An 11,738-nucleotide genomic window follows, 5' to 3' on the forward strand; every position below is an offset into this window, starting at 1 on the left:
ACTGCTAAACAGATGAATCGACAAGTAGATGCGGCCTTGATTGATGATTTAACAGACAAGGATGCATGAGATGAGCTCAGGGTTGTCTCATACAGTATATACGGTAGGGAAGAGAAGGTATTGATGAATAAACTATATCCCCAGAGTTTAAGACCCTTTAGGGTTTTATTGTGTTAATTTCACTAGAAATAGGCCGGCCTATACTTGGGAACAGTGCAAGTTGGGAACCTATAGTATGCAATACCCATTGTGATTCATATAATGGAGATCTCTGTATATCCATCTGTCTGCCTGTGACCGAAGAGTGCAAACTGACTGTGGAAAGTGGAATTAGGTTAAGTAATCAAATGGCAGGTGTGGGGTTGCCATGGCAATCAAATGGCTGAGACAGAGGTTGGGGATTCTATAGGCGAGGAGACTTAGGCTAATTATAGGTCCACTGGCAGAGCCTGACCAGAGCCTTTTGTGTCGGTTCTTGACAACCGTGTATCTGACCGACTCAAGGCTGCATGGGCACTGTAACGTGCGTTTCAGATTCGAAGTCAGTGTTTTGCGAACGATTCTCAAGTTACGTGGATTACAGACGTACGTACATACACACGTACAGTATATAGACGTGGTGCATTTATTGTAAGATGACTTAAACATGGTGATGTTCACTGGTCATTCTATGATCTTTCTCTGTGCAGCTCACCAACATTACCAATTACCATTAATAACCATACACATGTGTAAACCAGTAAGAAGACGAGCGACCGCAGGGCTGATCGAGCCACTCTCCCGGGAATAATGTCACTTCATTATGTCAGCACTGTCATAGAAGTTTCATTTTAAATTGTCTCATATAAGCAGGGGGCCGGGGCACATTATTATTTTTGGCTATAGTATACTCAAAGGAGCACCTGTACGTATCCTTGCCACAACGTTATGCTGCTTTCACACGGGCAGATGCATGACATGACAGCAACCCTGACAATAAATACAACATCTGTGTCCCTATAAAGGGAAGTGCTTGGTGAGAAAACATACCATACTGACCTTATGAAAGGACAGGCTGTGTGTAACAGTGTTTCAGTCATATGTGTCCTTTCTCCATTTATACTTTCGTGTATCAAAGATAGGGTGCTTCAAATACGTGTTAAATAGCTCTATAATCTACTTGCGACCGTATAGGTTGCAGATTACTATGAAAACCTGCAAAACCTGTCAGTCCGTCAGTCCGTCCGTCTCCTTGTCAGGTCAGGATACCAATTCTATCCGATTAGGATAGAGATGAAATCATATTAAACAAGTGAAATTGTAAACGACACAAAGAAATGAGCAGAACATTTGGAACGTTACGTAAATGTATCCACTGTTTGGAGTCTGGACTGTCTGTTTTTCCGTTTTGTGTTTCCTGTGAGGACTGCGGATGCAAATTAGCAACTGTGCTATATCCGGTGTGTTTACGTCCATGTGACGTCCAATAATATGCATTGTCCTGTCCAAATAAACAAATAAAATAAAGTAACACTATATATACAAATTAAGCTGATAAATGGGTACTCTCTTCTGATTCGTCACCTATACCTGAAAATGAATGTTCTATGATAGCTGGAGAGACAAGGAGACCTCTGTTACTGAACAAATACTTTATCTGTAGTAATGATTACTATCAGAGTGCTTTAACCTGCATGTAAACAAAAAAGCTCAATCCATCAATGTGATATCTATCTTATCTGAAGACTCCACGTCCATCATGCTTCAAAAAGCAAGGAGTCCTTTCTATTTCAAAGGAATATTGTGGATTCTATTTAGCAGCTCACTCCTGGGTGGCACCGACCTGTGAGGAGCAGAGAGGGGGGTTCTGTGGACTTGTTGTTCTGGACTTCTTCCAAACAATGAAAGAACATTCCTTTGCTTGTGCAGACAAGGGGGAGAAAGAGCTCACAAGCAAACTCGCATGCACATATGTGTTTGATCCTGGCAGGGTTGTTATGAGAACTTAATCAAAATCAAGGCCATCCGACTTATTTTGTTAACTCACATTTTATAGAGCAAAGAATAAGTATTCAGGTCCTACACTATAAAGGCCTACACTGCAAATCCAACATAAATCCTATAATAAAACCAACATGAGAGCTGGAGAGGGAACAAAAGAAGCAAACAAACCATATATTACATTGTCCGTACAATTAGTACATTAATTGTGAATTACATCATGCATGTATGTATAGTCCTATTTACCAGGAAAGCACATTAGCAGAACTAAACAACTCCCTGTAAAAATTAACTATAGTGACACTTTATCCTTTTTCCAACAACAACAAAAATATGTTAATGACGTTTAGAAGATTTAGAACACTTTCCTGGGGGTCTTTATGTGTGTAATATGTGGTTTTAGATATTTTAGATTTCAGCAGTGAGCCCAGTGTCTCTGATGCCCCGTTTTTACTACCCAGTTTCGCACCAGTGAGGGGAGGGAGGGGCTAGCCCACACCGTGCCTGCCGCAGTCAGCGCACACAGAAAGAAACAACACAAATAAAAACAGAAGCCCAACACGAGGTTAAAAGAAACATTCAGTCTAATTCACAACAGCTGCTAGGCTACTACTACTTTGGTGTTGAAACTTAGAATTTCTCTGACTATTAAATAATATAGCCTTTCCATAGGAGTATCTTTTTACATTTGTCCAAGAACAATACACTATACAGGCAGTAGCATATTAAGTTATGTAGTAACTAAAACATTATAGTGGCTATAGGCTATTATGGGGAATGTACACTAACTCGTTTACCTCCGAGAATGTTTTCATTCTGGATACAACCATAACATGGTCTATGGTCTAATAATGGAATAAATTGATGATCAAATGCAGGAGTTTTGACTCCTGCTTACTTCCTGGACTACATGTTGCATTATGGGAACTGTAGTCCAGGAAGGAAGTGAGCCCATGCAGTGTCCATGCCATCAGAGACACTGGGCTCACTGCTAAAATCTAAAATATCTAAAACCACATATTACACACATGAAGACTCCCAGGAAAGTGTTCTAAATTTTCTAAACGTCATTAACATATATTTTTTGTGTCCCTTTAATGATTTGAGGCATTTTGGTGGAAATGGACAAATCCTGCAAACTTTGGAAGGCAATCTTAGCGATTGGGGATGGAATATGGGGAAGCAGACAGGTCCGTGTTGATCACATGACTGTAGAGATGGTGTATAGCAATTTGCGTGATGTATGGATAAAATCTGTACGAGTAATTATAAAGTATGTAATGTGTAATGTGTTTTGCTAAAACCGGCCTCATGTTGGCGCTATAACAGGCCATTGTAGAACATTTGGAGCAGAGGTTCGTCGTTGGCATCCAGGGAGTGTGTGTGCACAGTTTGGCATCAACCGGGCCAACGGTACCGGAGATTAGCTGTACACAGACAGACGGACGCAGAGGTTCGTCGTTGGCAACTAGGGAGTGTGTGCTCATCAACCGGGCCAACGGTGCTGTACACAGACGGACGGACACACACACACACACACACACACGCATGCACACACGGACGGATGGAGTGCAAAACATACTCTCTCCCCATGCCTTCGGTCTGGTGGAGACAACAACAGAGGGCGCCGTTTTATCCTCTTTTTTTTGCCGATGGGTTTCCTAAACTTTAAAGGACCTATAACATAAAATTCAACTTTTTCAATTTCTTTTGTGTTTTTGGGGCTCCCATGTGTGTTTTCTATCCCCACAAATAACCAATTTTGAACAATCAGGCCTTCATGTCATATGGGTGTTTTAATGGAAATTGCTCTCAGAAACAGCTCGACTGATTTTGGCCTCATCGTGATGTCATCAATGTCACCCTACTTTGTATAATTCCTCCTTTTCTTCAGTCTTCAGTTGCAAATTAGCATTTCCACTTTGTTTACAATGTCCACCATTGTTGATTTTCCAAGCTGGCATGGAATGGAAACAAGCCTGGTTTTATCTAGCATGAGTATTATAATGACTCAAATATTAAATAATCTGCATATCAGCACCCTCTCCACCTCAGGACATTGTGGTATTGCAGCTAAAACTGCTTTCAAAGTCCAGAAAGAATTGACAAGGCTGGTTATATCAGAGTGGTGATTGAGGCTCAAACCATTAGAAATAACTTTGAGGGACATAGACAATATGATTATTAAATATTAAAAGCAGTTTTAAAATGCATGTTATTTGCGCTTTAACCTTGATTTTGAGACACTAAACAAAGTAAAGTGCATCAAAACTCAAACTTTCTCTGTACTCTAATCTACCAAAACATGACTCATACAAAAACCTGGCTTCCATGGCACCATGCAGACTCACAACACACTGACTAATACAAAGAACAACACACAGTGCATGTGTGGGTGGATAGCATAAGTATAACTCCAAATGCCAGTGACCACAGGTAACTTTTAAAGTCTACTCCAACCAATCACTGGAAACAGTGGTGATAGCAGGCAGTAATCAGATGATGGTCAGCACCTGGAATTAACAACACCCCACCCATGCACACACGCACGCACAGGTAGACAAACTCTGTCGGCTCTGGGACGTGTGTGTCCCTCGAGACGAGGCGAGCTTCTGTGACGCACACGGGAGGATGCATCACAGAAGAGGATGTTTGGGGCCTGGCCCATGTTTCAGCGGTCCAGCCACGTAGACAGCCTGACAGTGCATGCATCGAGGGTTCGAGTCGATCTTTACTGCATGTCTCTCCCCATCTCTATCCCCCTATTCGTGTCTATCTACAGTCTCTACACTGTAATCCAGCTGTGTCCAAAGTGCAGCCCGCGGGCCAAATGCGGCCCTGGGGGCGAATTTTATATGGCCCGCATGCAGCTTCATACCTGAATTGTATTATGAACGGCTCGCCCAATGGGACATTTTTACATTCAAGTTGTTTACCTATGATTTGTCAGTGTTCCTCGTTCATTGTATTTTTTTTATTTTTTTTTACCTTGCTTGCTTGGTTACATTTGGTAATGTGACACAAGGCTGGAAAAAAGGCTGAGATACACTTTTTGATCACAGCACATACCTGCAAGACCATTGGTATTCAATATTGATGGTGATAGTTAAATAGAATTGTTTAAATCCAAAGCCAAATCATGTAGTTGGCCCTTAGGTGTTTTAATATTTTCTAATATGGCCCCCTTTGAAAACAAATTGGACACACCTGCTGTACTATGGCTGATTGCACCTCTTCTCTGGGCTGCATGTGCCTGCTATGCACAAGATAGGCTTGATTGACTGCAGCTGATTGTCCCTGATAGACTGGGATCAATTTGCTTTGCAGATTGCTGATCCGATCTGGGTCTAGAGAGTGGATACGGAAACGGTGCAGGCTTGTGTGTGTGTGTGTGTGTGTGTGTGTGTGTGTGTGTGCGTGTGCGTGTGCGTGTGCGTGTGCGTGCGCGTGCGTGTGCGTGTGCGTGTGCGTGTGCGTGTGTGTGTGTGTGTGTGTGTGTGTAATGGACTCCTAACTACCGGATACAGTAGGCGGACTCTAGACTGTGTGAAGGCTCCCACAAGCCATGGGATATGTAGTTAAGCTAGTAGCCTACTTACAGCTAAGCTACTGCCCAGCTCTGCTAACAAGATGAGGAGGGTATTGCCAAGTTACCAGTTGCCAGTTCAGTTCTGCGTTCTGGCTATTTAGCTGTCACAAGCAACAAAAGTCACTTTTAGTAACTTACGTTGCAAATAAAAGCACAAAAACATAATATATTTAAAATGTCAAACAGAACAGATGATTCAATACAATATAAATATATGTATATAGCCTACATAAAGTACAAAATAAGCTGCATACTCACAGCCATCGTGGGGGCAATAATGATGCCCCACACAAGCCATTGACCATGAAGCAGCACAGTTGTAAGGATCAAAGACTCAGTAATGCAATAGGAGGAGAAATATCATAGGTGAGTGTACCTTAATTATATGTTTTCAACAGCCTTTGTCACTTTGCCAAGTGTCACATAAATGGCACAATAAATAGTCAAGTGTATAAAGGAAATAGAGAGATGATGATGATAAAGACAGCTGGGAGCAAAGGCAGAGAGGCAGAGAGACACAGAGAGACACAGAGAGAGAGAGAGAGAGGAGAGTTTGAAAACATGACTAATGACGAAACAAACCTCCCATATCTGTTGGGTGAAGTAGCCTACGTACAAACACAGCAGCGAGATTTGTGAGCTGCTGCGACAGGAGGAGGATGTCAAATGGAATACAAGCACCTTAAGGAATTCAAACCATTGTGTGTGTGTACACTGTTTATCAAAAATATAAAGCCAACGTCTCCTATATGGATGTATGTTGTATAACTATATCTCTGACAGAAAATGCACCATCTTTTCATATAGTTTCACAAGAAGGTCTAAACTGTGTTAATGTAACACAGCTCTGTTTACACCTTTATTTAATTCCTATATTTATATCCAATATTTATTTGTAAATACATTGTTTTATTTGTCTTGTTCCACTTCTGCCTTGGCAATGTAAACGTACGTTTTCTCATGCCAATAAAGCTGAATTTAATTGAATTGAATTGAATTGAGAGAGAGAGAGAGAGAGAGAGAGAGAGAGAGAGAGAGAGAGAGAGAGAGAGAGAGAGAGAGAGAGAGAGAGAGAGAGAGACACACACAGAGAGAGAGTGAGACAGAGAGACTGGCATAAAACTTGGAATCTATAGTGACCTCAAGAGGCGGATAGTAGAAGACCATGCAGCTCAGAGCACGAGATTCCCAGTTCATGACAATATTGCAGGCCTATTGAAAATCAATACATATATTTTGATCAGAAAACTGAAATGTGGAATCTCAGTATAGATGCAGTTGAAATCATGCACCGTTGCTCACCATTAGTTTAGGCCTACATGACTTAAGTATAAGCCTGTTCTTCCAAATGATTACATCAAATTCAAAACAGATGGGTGTATAGGCTATATTAAGATATCAATCTTTCTTAATCTATTGTTGTTGTTGTTTTTTTATAAACAACAACAACATGAACAAGAACCATTTTCCTTTAACAGTGGCGGTCTTAATTCTATCATTCCATTGTTTTAATCTTTTTAGCAATATGGGCAGAGACGAGAATATAGAATCCTCATCAGTCTTAATTTACTCATTTATAACTCAGAAAGTGTACAAATGTAACCAAAATGCCCCACTCTCAGAGTTAAATTAACATTGAGGATTTTACTGTGTATATACTGTAGTAAATATCAATCCAAATATCGGGGCTATAACTGCTGTTTTTGGCACAGAATGCCTGGCATCTGTCAGTAACAAAGCAATATAAAAGCCAGGAACAGAGCGAGAGAAAAAAAAGTTCACATGGGATTCACTCATACTCACTCACTCAACCAGGGGGGTGTGTTGCATCACTGCATTTCCCGCTTCACTGTGCCGAAATCACTGAAAAACTCAAGAAGTCACATCATTTTTATATTCATGCTCCCATTTCCTCTGAAATAAATGTATTTTACAGTATAGACGGCTGAATTATAGTAATTTTCTCTGCAGGGTCTAAGTGATATTAAGTTGCGGGTGTAGGCCTTTAACAGTATTTTAATGTGTGAGCAAAGGAGGCATTGCAATGCAAACTAAAACGTGCATAACAGGCTCGTCATTCATTTGCATTTCTGTCTGTCCTTTAGCAATACCAGATGTGTGAATTCAAGGAATTACTTTATAATATAGTATATAATTATAAACTACTTTACTGGTTAGAGTTTAAGAATTAAAAATTAGCCTACCATATAAAAACATTACTACGGCAAATGTAACGTACACTAATATTTAAACATCCAGGGCCTACTGAAACAGAGAGTCTTTATTTTTGCTATACATGTCATTTCCATGTGTAGAGTGCAGATATTTGTGGTCTTATTAATTAAAGCTTAACTCCAAAGCAGCTAAGAATGACCACAATAGGTCAGGACAACTTATATTGGACTTCATTTGAAGTTATACATCCATGAAGAATGTATATATTTCGGGAGGTGGGTGCATGGGTCCTATATATATGGGACGGTCCTCAATTACATGGATAGATTAGTAATAGCATATAGTAATAGCAGCAAGCAATGAACTGCATTTCACCTGTATTCTACTGTTGTACGGCTCCCTCCGGCTCCGGGCCACACTTTTTAAACAAACGGAGTCCCCCTCCCCCCCAATCAAGGTGGTGCACCTGTTCAAACCCCTCCTCCTCCTCCCCCTCCTCCCCCCTCCTCAGACAGACTACAGTACCCAAGGCGCACCGCGCTGCGCTCTCTCTCTCAACTCGCTCCCCTCTGCGCCGCAGCCAGTCAGTCCGCCTCGCTGCTTCTCTCGCACAACCAGTCGGCGTTGGTCTTTTTTTTATTTTTTTATTTCATTATTTCTGCTTTCTCACCACCGCTGCTGCTGTGGGCTGCTGCTGGCTGCTGCTGCTGGTGTCAACCTACACCCCGACTGAGAGAAGAACATTCATCCCTCCCTCCCTCTCCTCTGTCCGAGGGCCGCTTCCAATTTGCCTTCACTTCTCCCCTTCGCCGGCTCCATTGGCTTCTCCTCGCTGCCAGTCAAGTGCTTTTCCTTCCTCGTATTAGCCCCGGAGTTGAAGCGAGCAGCAACAGCTCGGAAACATCTGTCCGCCGCAACGTCCCCCTCTTATCCCCGCCTGCTCCGCGGCTGCTTCCCTCGGCAGCTTGTTATGGAAATTAGTACTGTTTAAAGTCGTTCTAGTTTTTTGCGTGTCTCCGAACGGAAACCCTGGGAGGATCCTGACGAGGGAGAGGAGCACGAAGCAAGAAGAGGGAGAAGGAAGACGTTGGAGCTTGTTGTCTGTAAGTGGATCTTAATGCCAGAGTCCGATAAGGAGCTGATCGGGAGGAGAGAGGGTGGATTGCGGAGGGGGGAAAAGTAGCTAAAGCGTCCTAGCATACTGTGTTGTGTCAATATACAGTAGTTGCTGTGTGTGTGCGTGCGTGCGTCCGTCCGTGTGTAGCGTGTGTGTGTTGTTGCAGCGGTTGGCATGACAGGGCCTCCTGTACTATTGGAAACAGCTCAATAATGTAGCTTGATCGCGTTACTTTTTTGTGTTGTTAGCCTCGATTGGGCTGCTGTAGCTGCTAGCTGCGTGGGTCAGTGTATGTGTGTGTGTAATGTGTGTGTGCGTGTAGTGTGTGTGTTTATTATGTGTGTTGGTCAGGAAAGAAATTACAGACTTGAGTGTATTGTTATTTTGTCTGGCCTGTTAAGCAGTAGTAGCCTAGCCCCGGACAAAGGTTATAGCAATTATTGTTATACGACTGACAGTTTAGGAATGAAGTTACAGTTGGGACTCAGACACGCCGGATCTATTAATTAATCCCATCCACTTGCTTTAACTTGATCGTCAAAATATGAACACAACATATTTTTATTTGGACTTCTTCACCGCATTAATCCCCCCATCATAAAAAAAGGGAAACATACCACGTTATGAAATAGCCTGGAAGAAGTGAAAATAAAACGAGGCATCAAAGGGTTGCTGTGGTTGTTGTTCCATTGTATCCTAGTAGCGACCATGTGTCCCTCAGGACTTGGCAACATTGTAATTAAAGATGGCATCAGATATGAAGTAAATAATGTCATGTCTTCAGAAGTTGCCCACAACTATTAAAAGTTGGAGTTGTAATTTGCAACTTGTTTTTATTTATTTTTCTCTCTCTCTTAAGTTTAAAATAAATGTAGTTTTGGGCAGAAACACCTGTGAATTCAGTATGAAACTTACTCATGCTTAAGATTGATAATATATATATAATATATATATATATATATATATATATATATATACCCCACACACACCGGTATATAGCCTATATTACAAAACATATATTTTTTATTACCACGTTATAAAAAAAATAACCCATATTATAGTTGTTACCATGTTATAAAAAATAATTCACACGCTTATGGACCTTAACCTACTTCTCACTAAAGAAAGCGGAGGCTGTACTATAAGTTTTCCCTCTGCCCCATTAAGAGCTTGTAGTACCTTTTGTTTAGGATTTCACTCATGAGGTCTATACGATTGTTCCCATTGTTTCCTTATTTCATTAGTTTTGTCTCCGTCGGTTGTCCGAAGGGTTGGAGGGTGGGAATGAATGAAGGCAAGCCACTGAACCGTAAAAAAAAAAAAAAAAGGGGAAAACAATATCAGCTGCGTGGCTCTGTCAGTTGCAAATGTGCTGCGGTTTGTTAGCCTTTGTTTATAGTTACTGGAAGGAGAGAATGACAGACAGAAAGAGGGAGAGAGTGAGAGAGGAGGAGGAAGAAGGAGAAGTAAAACTCAGGGTATTTAAATTCTTCACGGCAGCAGAGAGGATGAAAGTAGGTTAGAATTAGAAAAGGTCTTTTTTTTTGCCCTATTTTGTGAACTTTTCTGTACTGGGGCATTAGTAGTTGTATAGCAGCAGTAGTAGTGGTATAGTAGTAGTAACAGCTGTGTATATGACATCATAGTAGTAGTTCTGTAGTAGTGATATTGACAATAAACACTATAGTGCTAAATACAGCACTACAAATATATTAGAACGGTGAAAACAAGCCGTGTTGATGTTAGCACTAGAAGTGCTAGAGGTGATGGATCTGGTTTGTGAGTGTGTGAGTGTAGTGAGGTGGTTGGGGGGGGTGTTGTGGATTGGGGGGCGGGGGGGGGATTGCAGAGTAAATTATTTTTAACTGATACAGCAATGAACTGCATGCAGTAGCCTAGCCCTATACCCCCCCTCCCTACGCAGTGTACGCACCAACCCCCTTTTTTCCCCTGATCCCTGAGAACCAGAGAGAGAAAGAGAGAGACAAAGTTGTGCGGCGGCGGTGGTGGTGTTGGTAGAATGAAAGAGGAGTCTGGTGGCAGGAGTGTAGAGGAGGCAGCATATGGCTGTAGAAAGAGCACAGCTGGAGGTAGCATTTCCATCTGAGGATGATGTCAGAGCAGCTGACAGGCTGCCACAACCCCCCCCCCCACCACCCCCCTCCCCCCCCAAACACACACACACACAAACACACCCCTCCCCGGTCCTTTATTGTGAGCCTCAGTGGCAGCCTGGGAGAGTTAGTGGTGTGTGTGTGCGTGCGTGCGTGCGTGTGTGTGTGTGTGTGTGTGTGTGTGCGCTGATCAGCGCCAGTTAGGAGGAAGAGGTGGGAGGGAGGGAGGGAAGGAGGTGGTATCTCGTTCCCCCTCCAACATCTCCTCCACTTTGCATCTGTCCCTCGCAGTTTGAGCAGCGTGGTGTTTTTTTTTTTTTTTTCTTCCTTCCCTGCCTCCCTTTTCCTCTCTCCTCTTCTACCCACTCATTGATTCAGAGAGAGAGAGAGAGAGAGAGAGAGATAGAGTGTATGAGAGTAAGAGACCTACAGCCATCCCTGGCTATAGAGAGTCCAGCGATTCTGCTACAGCGGATTTAATCAAGTTGATGCATACTGCTGCAGGTACCGTTTGTGCGTGTTTAATGTGTATGGGGTGCATGCATGTGTTTGCGTGTGCGTGCGTTTGTGTGTGTGTGCGCGTGTGTCTGTATGAGAGAGAGAGGGTCTGGGGGTAGCGGAGTTAGTTTTGTGTCGGGGGTCCTGCTAAAGCCTGTGTGAGTTGTGTTGACATGGTGAGTGAGTGGTACACTTGTAACCTTTCATCAGTCTGTCGTTCTGTTTGTCCAATGTGTCTGGAGGATGGCTGATGATCGCAGCGGGG

General features: G+C 42.5%; 1 protein-coding gene across 1 annotated transcript in view; it reads left to right on the forward strand.

The window, feature by feature from the left end:
- The first annotated feature begins 8,525 nt into the window (after positions 1-8,525).
- The window catches only part of zbtb18 (zinc finger and BTB domain containing 18), a 9,581-nt gene continuing 6,368 nt past the window's right edge, over positions 8,526-11,738 (forward strand). Inside the window, exon 1 of the mRNA XM_080781882.1 lies at positions 8,526-8,847. The gene's annotated coding sequence lies outside the window, so the exon portion shown is untranslated. The remainder of the gene's footprint in view (positions 8,848-11,738) is intronic.

The sequence above is a fragment of the Protomyctophum bolini genome (assembly GCF_963924005.1).
Source record: "Protomyctophum bolini genome assembly, chromosome: 14".
Classification (NCBI taxonomy): Eukaryota; Metazoa; Chordata; class Actinopteri; order Myctophiformes; family Myctophidae; genus Protomyctophum; species Protomyctophum bolini.